The sequence below is a fragment of the Lagopus leucura genome, unplaced genomic scaffold, assembly GCF_019238085.1.
Source record: "Lagopus leucura isolate 7727_CA_CO unplaced genomic scaffold, USGS_WTPT01 Super-Scaffold_100044, whole genome shotgun sequence".
Taxonomy (NCBI): Eukaryota; Metazoa; Chordata; class Aves; order Galliformes; family Phasianidae; genus Lagopus; species Lagopus leucura.
Genome location: NW_024962291.1, coordinates 2,215,307 through 2,235,669, shown reverse-complemented (window position 1 = coordinate 2,235,669; position 20,363 = coordinate 2,215,307). Strand labels below are relative to the sequence as shown.

At 38.7% G+C, this 20,363-nt stretch overlaps 1 protein-coding gene across 2 annotated transcripts in view; it reads right to left on the bottom strand.

The window, feature by feature from the left end:
- The window catches only part of BRSK2 (BR serine/threonine kinase 2), a 294,340-nt gene that overhangs the window by 237,448 nt on the left and 36,529 nt on the right, over window positions 1-20,363 (bottom strand). The window lies entirely within an intron of this gene.

The following is a 20,363-nucleotide window of genomic DNA, read 5'->3' as shown; positions in this document are numbered from 1 at the left end:
TTTAAAAATTAAAGCAGCATTTCTCCCCACAGTCCTAATATTTTCATCTAACATTCCACGAATATCTCCTCATATGCTGCTGATCTGCTTCTCAGATTCAGTTTGTTTACTCTGGCAAAACTCAAGCTGGCACAAAAGGAAATTAAGCTCACGTACTGCCTACAACCTTAAGTTCAAGATCATCAAAATCACTTCACTCAAATTAATGAAAACTAGAAGATTAAACTGTTGCAAATTCTCTCATTTATATGGAGTTATGTCAGCAGGAAACAGTTTAATATTATTGGCAATGAGAGAACAAAGGACAAGTGACCCTCTGAAAGGCAGGGCATTGATAGAGTAAGGAACTCTTGACGAATGCACCCAATCAAAAAAAGTTCTGATTTTGATAATTCCAGTCCTCATTCAAGTCAGTATGTCCAGACATAACTATGCTATGAGTATTTGCTTATATTTCAGTACCACAAAGAGTCTCTCATGGAGCTGGACCATAAGTGTAAAGATAGGATACTGAGCCATGCTTCCATGCTATAAATCACCCACCCTTAGAAGACAGAAATCTGAAAGCATCTGAATTCAGAGCACTCTACTGCAGCCTTTTTGGTTTGATACTGAAGCAAAGGTTCTTGCCGTCCCTTTCTAAGAAAGCTTATACTTCAATATTGTTCGGGACTAATAGCTACAGCCAATAAGATGTATTTATATAATATACACACAAAAGATATCTATCTAGTATCTATAAGTACATGAGCCCCCCAGTACTACACCAGACATGCAGAAGTGACTGTGCACATAGCAAAGACTTCATGAAAATACAATAATTATGGCTGAGAACCAGAGTATCACTGAACTTCTCCTCTGACCCAGAATACAAGGGATCGATGCCTGCGCCTCCACACATGCATGTAGACACACATGCACGCATTTTTCCTTGCCTGTCAATAACAGAGAGAGATGTCTCAAGAAGAGCTCTTCAGTCCTCTGACAGCTTTGACAGCCGCTGTCATTACAGCTTATCAAAAAGAGGACACTGTATGATATCAGTATGTTCAAATCCCTTCCTCGCTTCTGCCCTTTCCTTGACATTTCTTATCATTTGCTGCCAATACTCCTTCACTTTGTAGAATCATCACTGACACATCATTTCAAAGTAAAATTTGTAACAAATTTAAAAACTTATCTTCTGTCATTTATAAAACTCATGCTCCTCTAAATTAGTGAATACTACCTTAACCAAACATGAAGCTGCAATGATGGAAGCTACAGAGAAACCATGAGCTAGATATGTTTGCATTCATAGAAAATTGAAAAGACTTTTTTTTTTTTTTTTTTTTGCAGTACCTGTTTGAAAAAGTAGCATTTGTTCATTTATGAGGCCTAGCAAAACATGGGCTGAATTACGTTTCAAGCCCCCCACAGTGCTCCTGCAGTACTAAGTTCTGAAAGCAATTGCTCACCACGGGAAGTCAGCCAGGAAAGGAAGCTGTGTCTATATAAGATGTCCACAATTGTTGTTCTACAAGCTAGTTACAACTTGGCTGCCCTATCAATAAGAAAGGGACAGGCTCAGAGGTGTTGAGTGATTCCCTGATACAATCCATCCCTGCAGCAAAGCCAAATAAATTTACAATGCCATGACCACGCACCTAGGACAGTTCACTAGGTGCTGTGAGAATGGCAGTTCAGTGAGACCTTCAGGCCTGCAGTCTATCACACAGCACTCCAGCCATTGAGCTGCAAGACAAAATCCAGAAAGTAGTGAAAAAAGCACGTAATTCCCACCAGCTATTCCAAAACTGTTGTTTCTCCCTGGCATATCACTGTGCAGATTACTGTGTGAGAAGACTTCAACTTCCCAGACACCACAAAGCCACGACAGATACAAGACAAAGAGAATCTTAATGCTCTGAATCCACATGAGCCTGGTTCAAACAAGAAGCATCTCTCTGAAATGCCTTTGATGTCCACACAGGCATTGCACTGATTTCCACAGGTACAGCTCTGTTCTAGGGATACTATGCAGCTGGCTGAAAGAACAAGTAGGACTATAAGAAAACAAAGTGATGAAGCTCAATGGTTTTGTGTCCCAGCTAGTTTCCAACAAGGAGCAAACCTGAAGTTAAAATTTCTTTTACATTACCATTCTCACAACAGAGGTTTTTTCATTTTTATTCTCTATTGCCCTGTACAGGTTATACTTGTGATGCTTTTTCTCAGAACACTAGGGGCATCCTCTCTACTCCACAGTGAAGGCTGTTAACTTTCTTGTCAAATTTGGACTAAATTGGTGAATGCGTCCACAGTTGGAAGGTAAAAAGGCAACAACGAAATACAATAGGTGTAAAGACAGGATTAGTCCTTCACAAAGCTAGTTTTGAGATACTACATAGCAAAGTCATAGCAGTTTAGCCTGGTAATCTTAACCCATTTTTACAAGGCGTCCAAGGTTCCCAAAGATGGTTCAATGGGACTTGAAGTGCAAGTAGAAAATGGACAGAGGAGATGACGGGAACAGAAACAAACAGAGTGTTCTGCACTACCTCCTGCCTCCATCTGTTAACCTGCTTCTCTCCACTTCCCTTTAGTTACTCACTACTAAATAAGTATTTTAATAGCTACATAACCAAAGCCATCTTTCTCACAGATTTATGGAGAAGGCCAAGCTGGTGCCTGGGAACTGCAAGCCCTTTGGTGACAGTTTAATTCTGGTCAGAGAAGTCAATAAATCATTCTCACAGAAGTTGTTATTGACCTTGAGCAAACCCTGGGAGAAGAGATACAATCTTACATTTCATTAGGAAATAAAGGGTTTTTCTGTTTTTAGCTCGATCAGCTGTGGGTTGTTACTGTGGTGTTTTGTTTTTTTTTTTTCCCATTGTTGACTTAAACTTTTAGAAAGAGAGCAAACAATAAAAAAGCAAAAAGTGCAAAGCCCCAACTTTGGAGGGGAACACTAAGTTCTATTGCTTGACAAACACCGTACTGACTCACCTGGACAGCAGGGAGCAGAGCTGTGTTCCCAGCATTTCAGGATACTGACCTGAAAATCAGGAAGGCAATTAACATACATCCAGCCTTCTTGCCTTACCCCATGGGTGCATGGATGATGTTTCACAACAACATGCGAGTTTCTACTGGACAAATTTTCTTCCTTTTTCATACAAATTTAGACAATTTTTGTTTAAAGTCTGAAAATGTTTTTCAGAACTTGCACATTATTATTTTAATGAAATATACTACCTAATACTAGCTAAGGCATTCTCTCAAAGAGTGTAAATAAATACCAGTACACTGCACAATTCTACTTTCCTGTCCACAAATCCTCTTTGTAATGCTGGGCGAGAGCAACGGTTACACCTCCAGCCTCTTTTATATCAATATTGATCCACTGTGTAAATATGAACTTAAAGCACTTGTTTCATACATACATACTACACACTTTAAGTTAATGGTCTTTACATACTACACACTTTAAGTTAATGGTCTTTGAGAATAGGTGAAACAAGAAGTCACCAGACTGAAAACCCCTTTCATAACAGTACTATTTGTTGCTAGCAACAGCTAGCAAATGCATTCTACAAGCTATTCTGCCAAGCTGGACATACACAATGTATCTGTATGAAATGCTATGAAAAATCTGTACAATTAAGTTGCAGGCATTCTAACTTTTGCTGCATTAATAAAATACACTTTTAATAGACAGGCTGGTAGTGCTAGCACCCAATGCTAAACAAAGTATGTTTAAGATACTACTATCCTAATACCATAGAGAGAAGGTTCCTATGGAAATAAAAGTATATAAGCAACATTTAGTAATGGATGTAAACAAACACAATCTAAAAAATTCATACTTGTATTTAAATATTTGTATCTGACCTTTCCTATGACCAATATGAATTCTAGCACTGTCTTCACCAGAAACAGGAATGAGCCTGCAGAAAGGCTCAAAGCCACGTCTGCATAATGGCTAAGGAAAACCTGAAATGAGGGGGATAAGGCAGCGGCCCACAGCTGCAAAGGACAAAACAGCAGCTAACAATAGTTATTGCCATAATGCTCTACTGTTCTACTTGAGAGAAAAACTACTTCTCTACTACATTTGGCATATCTGAAAAAAATTGAAACAGCGTGTCCAAGTCACAGCAGAGGTAAAGAAAACAAACCCAACACATACAGGTTTTATTATCGCTTCACTTCATCATCGACTAGAACACGAGAAAATCAATAAAAATCCTATACAAACACATCCACCATAATAAAATATGTGGCTTACATATATCAAATCCTAACAAGTGTGCTTGCACGCTCAGTGGAGAAAATCACTTCATAAAACAAACCCAGGGGAGAACTAAAACCAAGAAAAGGTGTCTAAGGAGGGGCAAAAAACCTGAATGATGTACTCAAAGTATTAAAAACAACTCTCTATTAACATACCAGACTTTACAAGCCAACGTTCTTAGCCATTATTCTATGACTCAGTGAATTTCTTGCTTCCAAAGAGCCGGACATATTTTGATCTGTGCTGGAATCAGTTAACTGAGGTGAGCACTATCTGTTTCTGCCCCTCATTCATCTGATTTCTTACAGAAACAACCAGTTCAGGTCTCAGTCACCCCTTCTGCATGGTGAGCGTACTGCAGCCAGCATCAAAAATTGCACAGGGAACTGCAACTCCACTGAACTGAAAAATTTGAGTACAACCTCAGGCTTGCTTTAGAGCCCTACTGATGTCCAATAATTCCCATGAAACAAACGTAAGTTAAGTTCTGAATAATTCCATTTAAAAAATGTTGAATAAAATCTAATGTTTGCCACGGTGATTTTCAGTTATGATTTGACAGACAAATAACAATTTCCTTATTATTCTGCACATTGTGAACTTCCTGATTATTTCCATGATTTGAAGTCAAATTTTTTGACAATATTTTTCATGTTGAAGTCGCGTTTTCAGCTCAGAATCTCTCTCAAGCAGCTGTCTGTAACCTTCTCCAGATTAGGTTCTACAAACCTCCAGCCAGTAAACCAAAATATTGAGGAGAACACCATTAGTTTGAGAATCACACTACCCCAGGAAAGTTAAATATCTGTTCCTGTAATTACTAAGGTTTTTGAGCAGGAGAGAGCAGAGAAGACATAATTTGCTTGCAACTCCAAAATTTGTTCTGTTGTCTAATTTAGTTCACTTGCTTGTCTTTTTTCTGTCCAGCCAACAGCCTCCTATTCTTTAGCAGGACACGTCCTTTCCTAGACTTCAAACATTTATTAAAAAAATCACCACCAGAATTGAGACAGAAGACATTTCAACAGAAAAGTGATGATGAAGAAAAACAAAGAAAGAACAGAGATGAGCCTTGTCTTGGTACTGTGGCTTTTTGATTTCTCTTAAAGATACAATGTAGCAAAAATATAATTCTAATAGTATTTTTTTTTTTTTTTTTTTTAAATCAAACCAGTTATGCCATTACATTGTTATTCACATTGCTTTCTTAATCTCTTAAAACAAATTCGAAGTGAGGGTCCCTTGAAGGTTCACCTATTCCAGTTTGCTTGATCTTGGCTGCCTGCCTATCACTCAGATTGCTTTTACAACATCCTTTTATTGAGCTTTCTTTTCATTGATGCCCTGTAAGGCCAGAGACACTTCTCAAATCAATTCTCAGTGAACCTGAATCAATTTCTGAAGCTCACCATAACAAGGGAGAAATATTTTTTTGAGACCAGAGCTGGTCATGTCTTTAATATATTGCATTTATTTTCTCATGTAATTTTACGTCAAGCTTCAGACCTATTGCAGACAATAACTCTAATATATGCTTCTAAAAACCAGGAGCAGGGCATGAACTTGCATTACAGGTATTACAGCAGCAGACATTTACACAACAGCCCTCTTTTACTGTGAAAACAACAACGTGTAGTCCCAATTTCTCAGCTAGATCCTGACATCTGGGCATATCTCCTCACAAAGCACAAGCCTGTGGATTAGTTTTACATCATATAAATAGAACCTGAGCCCCTAATCATGGTATTTCAAGATAAAGAAAAAATTATGTGATTTCTTGGGTTCAGGGTAGGATTAAGTCAGCTTCTAGAGAAATAGCTATTGTACCCAGAAAGATGAGCTTTCTCTCATCTAAAGAAAAGGGGAACGATATACAATTTATTAACAAAAGACTTTTCAGGAAACTCAAAGATTTGCATCTCTACAAGGATCTGAGCTGGGCATTCACACCTTATTCAGGAACTCTGCTCCCACAGGAGCACTGGCAGAGATTTAGACCTACACTCACACTTCTCACAGAGACAGGAAGTAAAAACATTTTGCTTCCTCTCCCAAAATACTAATTTCTTGTTCCTTGTGAGCAGTGTTGAATATTAATCATTCTCTAGTTTTTGTGATATTTATTACAACAATGGATCAGAAAATGTCATCTGCTTCCCTTTTGGAGCACTACGTTGTACGACTCAGCAGATGTAACAACTACCAGGTAAGATGGAAGATGTTCTGAACTTTTAACCAAAAAACTTATAATACACAGCAGCTGTAAAGCATCCCTCCATAGACCTAACCTCTCCTGAATGAAGCCTATCCAGCAATAATTTCATATAGATGAAACAGCAACTTCTTCTAATATGAATTATTTTTTTAACACTTGAGGACTTGTAATTATAGCAAATAATTCCTGGTTTGTTCTCAAATTCTGGACACTACTCATCGGTTACATTCCTCAAAGTAATACTTAATCAATACCTGGGACTGGAATGTAAAAAGACTCTCAGAAACTAAAAAAAACAAGGCTCACATTAACCTATTCTTAATAGTTGCAGTTCAGTTCAGTGCAAGCCAGCAGTTCTTCAGGAGTTCTCCCAATCGTTTTCTCTTCCCCACTAACAAATTATAAGCCCTGTCAGCTTTTTAATTTGGTGAATGCTTTTAATTACTTTTTTTTTTTTTGTAAGCATGTACTTTTTTTATACCAACATGTACACACACACTCTCACTTATACAAGAGACATAGGCGAAGGACTACATTGGTAAAGACTTCTTACTTTCTTTCCATGCTTTCCTAGCACCGTGTTCAAGTGCAAGGGAAATCAAGCATCCGAAAAAAAAAATAAAAGTTTGGGATGAACATTGGAGCATTTATAGCTGCAGAGATGAGTCGGAAAAGAATTATGACCGGAAGGGAGACTGTTGAGTCAGTCCTCAATCTAGAAAAGCCTTTGCCTCTTGTAGGAGTTGTCAGTGACATCCACAGTCACCTTCTGTCGGGATCTTGCCCGGCCCCCCCCCCCCCATAAAAGCAGCTCTTAATGGCAGGTCCATTTAGCCAATGGTTTCGCTTTGCAACAGGATCAATTGGACACCTTCCCTGTTTTGACTCTTTCAGTAGCAGTAGCTTTGCTGTATCAGCTCATGGTGGTTTGTAACCCTGTCCCAGTACTGAAACAGAGAACCCAGAGATGCAGGCAAGTTTTGCACATAAAAATCTGGTGCTGTATGAAATACATCTTACATCATATCTTTCAATGACTTGTGAACTAATGTCTAGGTTCAGTGGTAGGGAGAATATACTGATCTACCTCAAACATAGGAAAGCATGAAAGCCCACTTCTTGTCACTTCTAAAGGTGCATCATTACGCTTACACTACTAAGAGCACTAATTACTACTTCCTAATCTTCACATTTTCATAAAGAGATATCATTAAAAACAGCTGCTTCTTCCCACTTCAAAAATACCCCTGTTTGCAAGCAGCTAGAGAGGCTACATTTCATAGTTTCATTGTCCTGAGTTTTTGTAAGGTGTTCAAGGCCAGAATGGGTGGGGCCCTGGGCAGCCTGGTCTAGCACTAAATGGGGGGGTTCGTGGCTCTGCACGTGGCAGGGAGGTTGGAGATTCATGATCCTTGAAGTCCTTTCCAACCAGGGCCATTCTGTGATTCTGTAATAATATTTTTGTAATTTTTACACAAATATAAGATTAATACCTCTTGATAAGCATGCTTTACTCTATGCTTGCTAGATTAAGTCTCTTGAAGTAGGCTTATACGCACAGGAGAGTAGTTACAATGGTTATTTCAGACACTTCCCTAAAACCTTAAGTTTGTAGGGAATCAATCACTGCTGTACAAGGATACCTTCCTTGTTCCAAGAAGGCTTACGCAGACACCAATAATGGGCTATTGCTGGTCTCCTTCCCTTTTCTAGGCAAACACCACAAAGCAGGCTGGGAAGGTATCTGCAGTGAAAGTGCAGAGATCTCAGTAATACTGGAGACAAGAGATGTGACAAGAGATGTATTAATATAAATTAATAGGATACTTTTGGCCAGAAGTGACATAGGTTCACTGAAGAACAAAAACACCTGTTTCTTCCCTTTCACTTACCAAGAAGTACTGAGGTAAGCAGGCAGCCACATTAGAATCTTATTAGCCTGCAACTTCAAACAAAAGTCATCAAACAAATCTTACGACAAACTCACGTTAACTTGAAAGATTTTACTTCCAGGAATAGTTTTAGGTCTCACCTCTAACCATCCCTCCTCCTGTTTTTAAACACACGAAAAAGTGATGATGTACAAATAAGCATGCCCAGAAAAGCACCTGACGTGCTCCTGTTGGCTTCATTTTGCAATGACTTGTGTCACACCAACACAAAAACAATGACTAAAAAAGTGACTTCAAGAAGAGTCCCGTATTTCTTACTCCAGGCATGCAGCACTAATTCCATTTAATATACACTGGCTAGCCTAACTGCAACGTTCTAAATTGTTTCCAAACAGTGCTATGTATGCCATATTCATTTCCCTGCATGTCTCATGCTGCTTCAGTCCTCAGTGATGCACTAGGATTTTAACTCATACGTTCACTCAAACATTTCTGCAGGCACTAAGGTGTCAGGCAGTGACACATACAGCACTGCACTCATACAGAAAAGTAGGAGAGCCAAAGCTGGAGAATATCACACTGTTCTTGTTCTTTAAAAAAAAAAAAAAAAAAAAACCTAAAACAAACAACAAAAAAAACCACCAAGAGTTTCCAAAACACATCCTAGAATGAAATTCCATGACTTTCAGCCTTGCTCAGTGTTTGTTAAGCTCAATATACTGAAGTATTCACATTTAAACACCATATACCACAAGGATCCTAGAACAAGGAAAATGTCAAGGTAGCAAAGACCCTCCACAATTAAAATAAGCAACTACTGCATGGACAAAGATGTTTTCAGTACCTTAAAGAAGTACAGAAGTGAAAATAAGCACTTTTAATCAAGAGCTATTGCAGATTTACAGAATTATTTATGAATAGTTAGAAATCATACATCATTCACAGCAACAGAGGTGTAACAGAACTTCACTGCACTGCATTTCTTGCCACAGTCTTATAGGCACATACAAATTCATTAAACTCCCATAACCAAAGGGGGTCATGTAATTCAGGAATAACTTGGGAGAAGTTGCATAGAACAAAGTGTGGGATGGACTGAAAATACACGGCATGAAATGTAACTTCCATTTATGTAAGTGCTTTATACCTATAGTTCTATAAATGTGCTTAGCGCTGTACAAAGCGTTCGTTAATTCCCCCTTCTGTACGAGCTTATTTTCCAGGTTCAATACTTTCAATATGTCCTGGAAATACCAAATTCACCACAGGTCTTTTAAGAAGCCTTAGAAAGAAGACTACAGAGCAGAACCTTGCTCTATAGCAATGATTCAAAATATAAACACTGCTCTAGTCTAATGCTTGTTGGCATAGTTGAAGGCACTTACATTCCAGTAAAAATAAGAACTAGCTAGACACTTCAGTGAGTGTTTAAAAGCTCTTTAAAAATTAAATGCTGCATATGCAATAGTCATTTTGAATATCACCCACAAGAGAAATGCTATTGTATATGAAGCCATAGATGACAACTGTTTAATAACATATGGCATTATATGAATCCATTTAATTTTTATTTAAGGACAGGATAAGAGAGACCATTTGATAGAAATTCTGATCAGAACTACAAAACCAAAACTAATGGTTTGAATCAAATTCTTCTGAAGACTTTTCCCTGCTGACACAAATAATTTATGAGGATTTTGGAGGTGAAGCAATACACCAATAACTGTCAAATGGGAAATAACTCACATGAAGAAGAGTGGGGAGAAGTACGCAGTACTGAGGAGAATCTGGAACTGAGATACCCAGCTAAGGAAGCAGCTCATGTGCCTGTCTGCTCAATCCACAGGGGACAGCCAACCACAGACCAGACACAGCTGTCCAACCTTACTACTAGCACTAGTAATAGTACTATTTATTTCTTCTTGCAGTTCCAACAAGTTAACTAAATAAAAGTTCTCACAGGGACACAGAGCAAAGGCTGAACGTGTGCAAAATGAGAACCGGAAAGGATTGCTTGAAGGGGGAGTTTGAGGAAATGACACCTAGCCACAAAGCTAAGGGAAAGGAGAAGGAGCTCGGAATATAGTGGTGCAACCTGAAGAGCATGAAAGTAGACAAGATCAAGAAAAAACTAAGAATAAAGGAATAGAGAATTTTGGATTTTAAGTGCAGAACTTCGAAAACCTTAGCCAGGAGCACATACTGCTCTCTGCAAGGCCTCTAGCCTTTGTCATTTGCTTTCGCAGCTGTTAGGACGAGCCGGTGCGTCTCCTGTTTGCTCCCTGAAGCTGTTTCCTGAGGCCTCACAGTCAGGTTGTGAAGGAAGGAGGCACAACTGTCCTAATACTACCTGCATGGCTCGTGTCCTCAGGTTCCAAGTTCAGCAGAGAGGGAAGAAGCTGGTGGTACTGACCAACTGAGCACGTATTTGACTCTGCCAGAAGTCTTTGACCTGTTTCCAGTAATTTCAGTCCCAAAAGAGATACCACACAGCTTAAATGTTACCAAAGACATATATTTGCTTGGAAGGCCGTTCTGTGGCTATTTAAAACTAAACCGCAACCAATACTTCATAAAAAAAAACACAGAACAGCAAGAAAACAGACCCAGATATTCAGAGCTCGCCTAAAGAGAATGATTAAAAAATGTAAAGTATAGGTTAAGCAGAGGCATCAATAAGAGAAAGGAATTACAAACTGCACTAAACATAAGTATGAATGACAGTCAAAAAAAAATCAGCGATGCAATAATACAGACATGAACATCTAGGATAGAAACAGGAACTGTTTAACAGTCTCCATAATCAGAGACCAAAGCTCCAATGTTCCAAGTTCTTAAAAATCAAGCACAGGCAAGAAAAACACTTAATAAAGAAAGTCTCAAAGACTACAATACACAACAATTTTCCAATGACAAAGTTGCCTGAATGATGCAAGTTAGCTCCCCCAGCTCCTGCTTGCTGATTGCAGTTTGGCTGAATATGAGCACTGTAGACCATACAAAGAAATTGAACACTTTTGGTTGCTGAGACCTTAGGCTCATCTCTCCTCCCTCTTACAAACAATGCAACTGAGTGACAACCTCGGATGTTCTGTGCATCTCCGCACCACAAACAAGAGCAGGGAAAAATGAAAATATACTTAGGCTCCTTATTTCAAAATGTAACTCAAGAAAAAAGAAAATGGTATTACTATTGCTATATTACTTCTAAGGTTATGATACGATGTTTTCTCCACCACAAACATACTGAAAGCTTGTAACCTTCCATGAAAAGGGGCAGATTTACAGAAACAATTCATAATATCTACCCTATAATTTACTTCAACTCTATTATATATTTCTTTCATATCACAGCTTGATTAAACACGCCGATGATTAAAATAGAGAAAATTAAATCAAACTCTACAGTATAAAGGGAAATGTTAGAGAAAAGTTTTTGTAACATAATGAGATCACACCAGTAATGCTCCACTGCCAGTAACTCACAAGTCATTTTCCTGCTTTACGGGATACTTTTCTTCACTCATACACATACTCCATTATGCATTACAGATAACGTATATAGGAGACTAAATGAAAGAAACTGCAGTAAGCATTTCATACAAGATAATGGAACAGATATATGATATAAGGGAGAATCAGCATGGGTGCAGAAATCCGCTTATCAGGCCTTCTGCAGTACTCCAGCTATTTATGTACAGTTTAAGCATTGCTATCTAGAGAACAGAGGTTAAAAAAAAAAGAAGTTTGGAGGAACAAGGTTACTCACTTGCTTTACTAAGCCTTTGTAATACACCATTACTTACATTCCTCATACCCATAATTTTCAAAGACTTACCTTCACCAGAACTCCGGGCTCTCTTCTGAAGCTACACTGACAGTAAGAACCAAGTGTTCGATGCCATTACTATGGCAGAGGCGCAGAGCAGAAACAAAGAATGGAAGTTCAACAGATATGTTTACATGGTAGTAAAGACTACCATCACAAAAAGTACCATCACAAAACTCTCAATCCCATCTCTTAAGACTTCCCTTTATGTCAAACACAAGCAGGAATCCAAGTTCTACTGCATCATATATGAAGAAAGCCTTCTCTCCAGAATGCATATTATTCAGCTCTTTTTCATCACAGGAAAGATTTGATCAAACTCAAAATATTTCCGACCTCCAATGCCTTCAGAGATCTTAATAAGAAGTAGTTCAGACTTCTAGAATTTAGCCGTTTCCCAGGATAAGACTCAGGAATCCCTTAAATTCAAATGTTGAATGTGCATTTATGCTCAAATCATCCCTTAAAGGATATTGCCCGGATAAATCAGTACTTTGAACTGGGTCTCTCTTCTTTTATATATTCATTTATTTCTACTATTATTTCCAGTTCTTCAGTATGTCAATTACAGAGGTCTGCAATCCTGAAGAAAATATCTGTGGGCATGAAGGGAATCCACACTTGAAAATAACAACCCTAAAAATACTGCCTTACCTAACCAGAGCAACTTCACCAGCAGACACATGTCCCAGATACTCTCACTTTTCACTTTTTTCAGTAACATTCTGCTCCATAAACTTCCAAACAGTGGCAAAACGTGATGGATTGCTCCAAAACTAAGCATGCTGTTGCTGAATAGGGCTTCACAACTTTAGAGAATAGCGCTTCTTAAAATACTATCAGGATCTGTGCTTTTATTGCCATTCCATGACCTTCAAATCCATCTGATATACGTCAAACTACATGTTACTTTATTACATCATATAGCATCCAAACCACAAGCGTATCTTCTGCACAGAACTTGTTCTTGCATTCACTGAGGAGTTTTGCTGCTAACAGCTCTAGTGAATAAGCCTCTTGAATCATCAGAAGCCATCCATAGTTCCTTTTATGTCCCCTAATACAGACAAATTCAGGAAAATCACTGGTATCTGCAGTCCTTCTCCCCCCTTCTGCACACCCAGGTTTTCAGTGGCAATGTACAAACACAGTAGATCCCAATATCTCATAATAAGGAAGTATCTTCATTAATACAATGCTTGTCCATTACTAGCTACTGAATGTCACATATCTTGATGCTAAAATCTTGTGATAAGTGAAGAATTCAAAAAGGACAGCAAAAGTTTATAGCTCATACAGGAAGAAACAAGTTCCAAAATAAATAGCTCCTTCATTAAAACACAGAAAAAGCTGCCTCCCATTGGTTTCCCCATGCTCAGTGTGGGCTCAGCTGATCATGAGTGGTGTGGTAGGAGTTCTTAGGGAGCTATAGTGAATTCACATAGCTGCTAACACAGAATACTCAAAATCAGCAGCTCTCAAAAAATTATTCCAGTTGTAGATTATACACAAGTAGAAGCTGTGTTTCATGAAAAGAAGTCTTTTTAAAAAGAATTACCTTAAAATCATGCATTCCACAATTTTGAGCATTCCCTATACTGTGGTCTCTTAATTTCAGGGCTAGAAGGTAGTTGAAAGAGACAGATGGCAAGTGATAAGACTTCTTCATTTTTAACAGGACTTCCTTTCTTACAAGGCCACACTCCTTGCAACAAACTAATAACTAGAAGTTACCTAAACCCCGGGGAATTATTCTGCTTTCAATCTCATTTGGAATTGTTTGATAAGTAGGTAAATCTTAAGTATTACTGCTACTAGATTTACAGGCAATGGGTAAGCAAGACTTTTTAAAACAGGTGCAGATATTCACTCCTTAACCCCCATGGTCCAAGGATGCAACCTTCAAAAGCACTTCCAAGTTCCAGCCATCTACACAGTGCCTCCTTCTGAAACCTTTCAGAGTCTTTCAGAAGACTCTTCCACATGTTCTTAAAATGGTTTTGTCATTGATCCATAAAGGAGCAATCTCCAACACTTCTGTGTGCCCCAAAGCCTGACTGGATCTTTATGTTAAATAGCCACTGTATTTTGAGATAACGGCCCGTAAATATTAAGCCTAGAGGAACATCAGCATGGTATATCCAGTCTTCACCAACTTACCAACTGAAGACAATTCAGCCTCATACCCCTAACACAGAACAAAGCTATTTGTATTTTTCCTCAGAGTCGTGTTCAAATTACTGGGCTATGTGAAATAAGGAAGGTCAGTTAGCACAACCAGACATCTCTCAGGTTTCTGGTTTTTTTTTGTTTTTTTTTTTTTTAACCTAACTGCATCAGTGAACCAAGAGGCAACAATTCAGCACACTGAGTTGGAGGTAAAGCAACAGCTACAGTGGGGAACAGGAACAGTAGAACTTAAAAATCAAAATGCAACTCAGCTTGTGTCAGAAGAATGGTATAAACAGCCTTGGATCTTTTTGTTACCATAAAAAGGTGGCTTGATGAACAAAACTATCAGGCAAAAGATGCAGACTGGGAGTCTGCTCTGCCACCACTTGTAAAACACCAAGTATTGTTTTAATCATATTTCTTCTATGTTGGTTTAGAAGTGAGCAGGATTTCAAAAAAAATAGGTTGTCAAGTAACCCAAGGGATACACTGACCTTTCCTCTTCTTCAAGGGTGACAGATTGAAGGAAAATTGTTCAGTTGTCCTGACTCAAATGCAGAAAAAGTTTACTGAAATGAAGTCATTTGGTTTGATCCTAAACAATCTGTGGCTTCTGAGACAATACAGATACAACAGTGTCGATGAGACCCTAGAGGTTACCTGCACATATTCACATACCCCTTCACTCCAGCTGCAAGAAGCCACTCTGAGTTTGGTGCATGAAATCTCAAATTCACAGAATTACTCTAACAGGTAAAGTACTGCCTAACAGTAAAGAGAAAAATAAACCTGATAAGGAATATAGAAAAATCACTAAAGACTGTATTTCTGATGCTGTGCCAGAGCTGTGAACAGGCCAACTTCTGTAGGGCATAATTTCCCTTTGTTGTGACAGATTTGCATCTCTCAGGAAACTGCTCCCTCATCAAACAGTCTTCATGCAATGTTAGAACACAGCACTAGCAAGAATGATCTTATTTTGGAATAAAGAGCAGTCTTACCAAACACAGCCTCACAGGCTACCAAAAATAAAAGCCAGGAGCAAATCCAGGATGAAACTTTCTGCTTCCTCACCAGTTGACTCATAACTGATTGCTTACACCCTGATGGCTGCAACAACTTCTTAAGTTTTGTTCACTTTGTCTTTTTACATATAATTTCTTCCTCAGACTTTGCTTTTCTTTTACACGTGGTGAAATGCAAACCAAAGTACCCCGTTAGTGCTATACTAGTAATTCTAAAGATCTTGTTAAAACCCTTCAGTACTTTATTAAAGAAATTGTTTACCATGCCTTTCAAAGACTGAACAATACAAAGCATTAAGCCACATGTGAAAGGCATGATTTAAAAATGTGTTCACTAGCACGGAATGAAAATAATACAGTATTAGTTTACCAATCTGTTGTCTTTACTTATTAGGAGATTTCTGATATGAATAACCTCAGAGTTTTCCCACTGCCAGGCACAAAAGCCTAGACCAGACATATGACATGTTTCACTCAATGTATTTCACCTTTCTTAAAAGAAAAATAGTAAATCAAATAGACAGATCGCTACTCTAACACGGCTCAATTAAAAACAGATATTTTCTGCATTTATGGAGAAATGAGGTGGAAGCACAAAGAGAACCACTTCAGTAGGGTACTTTAAAAAAACAACTGCAAGACAAAATTTATAACAATCCTTAAAGGCTGCAACAAAGCTGCAGTGTATGCAGTGCGTGCCATCTTGCTCTATCCCCTGCTATCTCAATTCAAAAAAGCTGCAGCTCAAGGAAGGATAGGAGCTCATTTCCTTATTACATGACACTTTCTTCCGGCTCCAATGAGCCACCAATCCAATTCAAAACCATTTTGCACTGAGACCGTTCTCCTATCTTGGTAGAATTTCTTGAATAATCGCTACATTGTAGTTAGTATATGACTGTATATTTCTGCAGCTTACACAAATCTCAGTGCACTTGCAGATCATGCCCTCTCCTCTTGTGATAAGGCTCTGATGTTCTTACTCAGCATATGAAAATATTCCAATCCGATACCCTACCTTCACTGATTTTGAAGAACAGCAGCACACTACCATTGACTTGCTTGCCAGTAATGCTACAGAACGTTCCAAATAAAAAGATACATTACAGACTACAGTCATGGCACTAACATACAACAGAGGGGTAAAATAGTTTTTAGAAGGTGTAAACTATCCCCAGAATTACACACAGAAAGTTACCTGAAACAATAGAAGGTTATCCCTGCCTAAACACCATTAATACTTTCCCTTTTCCTGCTATTCAGATGACCATCTCTGTGGATGCCTCAATGCATTTAAACTGCATTTAGTTCTGGATATTAGGATTAAAAAGGGGGTATTTTGAGAATAGTGAAATACAACTTCTGTGGGGGTATACAAACATTGCTTTGAAGATGCTCTGACAGAGCTCAACATTGACCGAGATATTTGTCAAAAAAGTTAAATACTTCTAAAATACTTTTCTAAAAGTTAAATTAATCCCCTCTGCAGTCTCTTAAAGATAACAGTGCAGATTATATTATGCAGCCCAACTTTGCTCCCCTGGGAATTGTTTCAGTAATAAAGATCCCTACAGAGCATATCTGACTCCAGCAGATATAGTCTTGATAGAAAGGCTTGAATAATGAAGAATAGAATAAACTTGGTCAAAATAGCAAAACAGCCAAATCATCCTCCAAAGCAGTACCCAGTCACAGAAAAGTTAGCTTTATTTGTGTGAAATGTGATTACCAGAAACTCATGTGAAACCAGTTGTATTAGATAAATGCATCAGATTTCAATTTAGTCACTGAACTCTGCATGTGTGACTGACATAGAAATCTTACTTAGCACATGAATAGGAAGACCACAGCCAGGCCTCCAGTATTCACATTTGTCACTGAAGGAGACCCACAGAGCAGAAAAGCATGTTTAGGCAGCAGTTTGGACTCCCCCATCTGCTACAGTTACTCTGCACAAAGCGGGTCAGCTTAGGCCATACTCACATTCAAAAGTACACTGATGCAACAGAAATCAATTGCTAGATTGAGGTATTAAGTGCCAAGTCCCTGATACCTGCACACCATACGCTTCAGGCATTTTTAACTCACAGTAGCTGAGCCAGTGCCAGGAAATAACCACCCCCATCACATGAGTTGGCTTGCTAGAATCAACCATTGGTTCAAACCCTCAAAGACCCCATCAACATTCAGAGTTTTAAAAGGGTCTTAGTAGTATCTCCTTGATGTCAAAATATTTTAAGATTTCCAGAGGAGAAGCAGTAATCAGTGACGTAGCCAGAACAACAGTGGTGTTTAATATTATTCTAGCTTCTAATAACAAGAAGCAGGAATATAAACATGAACATTCACACTAGTATCATGACCTTTTAAGCATGCACACTCTCAAGAAAAAATTCAGCATATATGAGTGCATGTATTTGAATCACTTTGTACAAGAATTATACCAAAGAGTGTTGGCTTCCTACTTACGAGAAAACATTCAGTACAGAAAAAGCTTTAGCAACCTGTGCATACACACACACAGACCCAAACAAATGGCTCCCAAACAAAATTTCCATGCCAGGCAAAGCTTGCAGTTCCAGAGCCTGATCTTATAATTGGGGCCTTCTTGAAACTACAGAGAGCAATGCCCAATTTCACAGACTGGTCATGGTGAAAAAGCAGAAATTTCACAGTTTTAGTCTGAAAACGAGGAGCAAAGGGAGAGGTTTGGTAGGTTTATTTATTTATTTTAATTACTCACACACAGAGGCTGATTTTTTTCTACAGATGTCTTAAGATGCAGAAAGCACAGGCAACAGGGTGACTTCTTCAGGAACATACCAACTACCACACTAAGTCAGGCCAAGGGTTAAGTCAGACAGCCAGTCTACCAACCAAATCAAGGAGCCAGAAACACAGATGCAGTGTATTCTGCTCCATCTCTCCTGCCTTTTGTTTTGTCCTGTCCTCTGTTATTTCAGCATCTGAACACATTCCATCTCTGCTGTGTGTGTCAGCAATATAAATCTCTTGGAGAATTCAAGGACACAGCAGATAAACACAGAATGCATTTTCCACACACATACACAAATAGTGGAAGGGCTGATACTGTGAGTATTTCAGTAGCAGAAAAGCTTTAGCTTTAACAAAGTAGAAAGGTTTTGCAATGTTTCCTTAAGGACAGTTATGCTGTATTCACAGCCATATAAAACAGACATAGTTTTCCTTTGCACGTTCTGCTGAGTTTTGTTACCTTCAGCTTGCTAGAGAGCAGGAACCACAGGCTGCTCCATAAATCTTATTCTAGCAGCGTACCAGATCATTCCTATTAACAATCAAGGCAGGGTAAAGAAGATTTCAGAAGTGATCCATAACACTCGTAACATATCCATATTACCTGAACAATAAGGGAGACTGAACTGCTTTACATCATCAGCAATATCTCTGATGCAAATTCACCTTCCTCAAACACAGCGCGTACTCCTGAGAGAGAAGGAAAGGATGCTCCAGCAAATGATGGTATTTCTTGGACTAAAATCGTGCCTTCAGCTTGACGGTAGTTCCCTCACCTTCAAAAAGAAATTATCACAGCTTTTGAAGATGAACAACCCCAACCGCCATAAGGAGTTCTGGCACTGAAGTTACTAAGGGATATTTTTCTTTTGTTTCCTGCCAAAATATATCTGTACATCAGGACTTCTCCAGCTGACTGGAAGATGCAAAAAGTCTTTTTTCTTTGTGCTCCTTCAAAGTTTGCTGTTTACATCCCTTGTAACAGCTCAACATGAAGAAGGCTCCTTGGGTCACCTCTTGGAAAGGATGGCACACCTGAACACCAGAACTCTGCATCCATGGGAAATTCCTATGGGCTCACATTCACACTGGAAGATCTTAACAGGGAATTTCTTTTTCCTAATTATTGTAGGGAACTGTCAGGTTTTTAACACCCCCACTCCCTCCCAGCAAGCAATACAAACTGCAGCTACTGAAACTCAATGGATAAGCCAGAATCATTTTTAGAAACTCCCCATTTGTCTCCAAATACAAGAGCTACACCTATGGCTCCCTGGAAGCTTCCAATGGATAATCACGTTTTAATACAGTAACGTGTCACGGCCAAGAGCAAATGACTATCTTGAGTCTCCCTCCCTGGATGTGTTTAAAAACTGCTTGGATGTGCACTCAGGGACACGAATCAGCAGGTGGTTCTTACTTAGGGCAGTATGGTTAGATTGTGGTTGGACTCAGTGATCTTTAAGGTCTTCTCCAACCTGAGTGATTCTGTGATTCCTGCATTAAAAAATCATTAATTATATTTGAACACTTTCCAAGTCCCAATTTCCAATCTCTAATTAGAATGGAGTTTATACATGACATTTCTTCATGTGCTACAGATAGCAGACATTCCCAACTAAGCACAGCATCTTTCTGAAGCACCTTACTCTTCCCAGATCCAACAGAATACAATCAGATAAACTAGGCACATATTACCTCAGAAAACTCAGACAATGTTTGCAGAAATGGGTCAGACAGTCTGCCAGATGACCATTGTGTATCTGCTTTTAAAGAAAAACAACACAAAAAAAATCACCACAATATAAGCGAGCAGCACAACTAAGGAAGCCAACTTTCCTGCAGATCCACAGATAACACTTGATCCTTTCATTTCTAAAAGGAGTAAGCTCACATCAGTCTTTACTGCAGCTCAGCCATATAAAACATCTCTTATGTGCAAAAAATGCTGAGCTTCCACCACAGTGTTTCCTTCAAATTAAGCACTTACCTCATTTTCACCTCATTTCCACCTTCCACCAAAGAGGATATTTTCAATAATATTTTGGAAATTCATTATTTGTGACTTCAATGCCTCTCTGTCCTCTGCACACAACTAACCAACACAGCCATAACTTGAAAAGGCACAAAGAAAGCTGCATTTCTTACATTACAGGTACCATTTTGGAGATGTTAG